A 1336-nucleotide genomic window follows, 5' to 3' on the forward strand; every position below is an offset into this window, starting at 1 on the left:
ACGCAGGCTGACAAGCAGCTCCATCTCTCACATGGAGGGCAGCCAAAACACTTCTTGCTCACACCAAGAGCAGGTGGAATCACTCAGCTCGGCTTGTCAATGGCTTCAAGGTCTCGCCATTCTCAGCCGTTCAGGGAGCTGCCGGTGTCCTCGAACTGGCGACCTTCTGATGTTATCTTCGGGCTAATAGAGGCTCTACCCTCTAGGCCGGACCTCCTGCTACAGTGCAAGTAGGAGGAGGCAGGAGGAAGTAGGGAAATCTGTCTTAGTGGAAGACTTTGGGGACAAAGACTCAGTTCCTTGTTTAGAAAGAACTAGGGCAAGGCTTTGCGTAAGAAAGTTTAATGTTACCTTTCAGCACAAAAGTCACAGACAGACAAAGCATTATAACAGGATACCAAAACTCACAGGCTTCAAGAAGATTATCTGCATTATCTTGCTGGCAGGTCAAAGGAAGTTGGCAGCTTCAACGGTGTGGCCTTTCCAAGCCTGACTCATCACACCAGAGGCTTTTATGGTGAGCCTGACCTCAACCTGGATACATTTAGGCATGAAAGCTGTCAGCTCAAGATTTGTGTGGTCTGTGCTATTGAATACAGATTTGTTTTAATTAAACGGGCAGTGCCCTGTCCTGGAAAATTGGCATCTGCAGGGCAATGCTAATATAGCTGGTGCAATTGCTGGGAATCTGGGACAAAGGCTGCCATGATAGTCACCATCTACTGCCTCATGCTGCAGTGAGGCTAGTACTATCACCAGTAGCAAAGATTCAGGGGTGAAGCTGGCCAGCTGGGTCTCTGATGGGCATGTGTCCATGATGTGCCCAAACGGACTGAACTCTGATGCCATCCCTGGATGCTAATCACCACACAGTTTTATGCAGGAAGCAGCAGAGAAGGGGCAAATGCCACCCTATCCTGCTCCCACCTGCTAGGGAATGCTTCTCCACTGCTCTATTTCCTAGCTAGGGCATGTTACCACTCTCCCTCCCACCATGGTATGCCTTCATCCCCCCTCCCTTCCAGGGCTTAGTCAATATAAGTGCTGCCCCTGCAACAGTTGACTTGGCCAATTCCTCCATCACTCTTCCTCTGTCTGTCATCTCTACTCCCCTCATCCTTCCAGTAGAAGGAAGAAGAGTCACTTGGAGACCATTCTAGCCCACCCTTCTCCTCTGCCCCGCTTCCTCTGTCCAGGAAGCGGACATCCACTGGAAGGATGAGGAGAGTAGAGATAATGGAGCTAGCTACTCTTGCAATCGTGGCGATGGAGGAGCAGTGCCCATATGGAATCCTCTCCACGGTACTGCTGTACATGTCTAAGGGCGCAATCCTAA

The sequence above is a fragment of the Tiliqua scincoides genome, chromosome 9, assembly GCF_035046505.1.
Source record: "Tiliqua scincoides isolate rTilSci1 chromosome 9, rTilSci1.hap2, whole genome shotgun sequence".
NCBI classification, from domain to species: Eukaryota; Metazoa; Chordata; class Lepidosauria; order Squamata; family Scincidae; genus Tiliqua; species Tiliqua scincoides.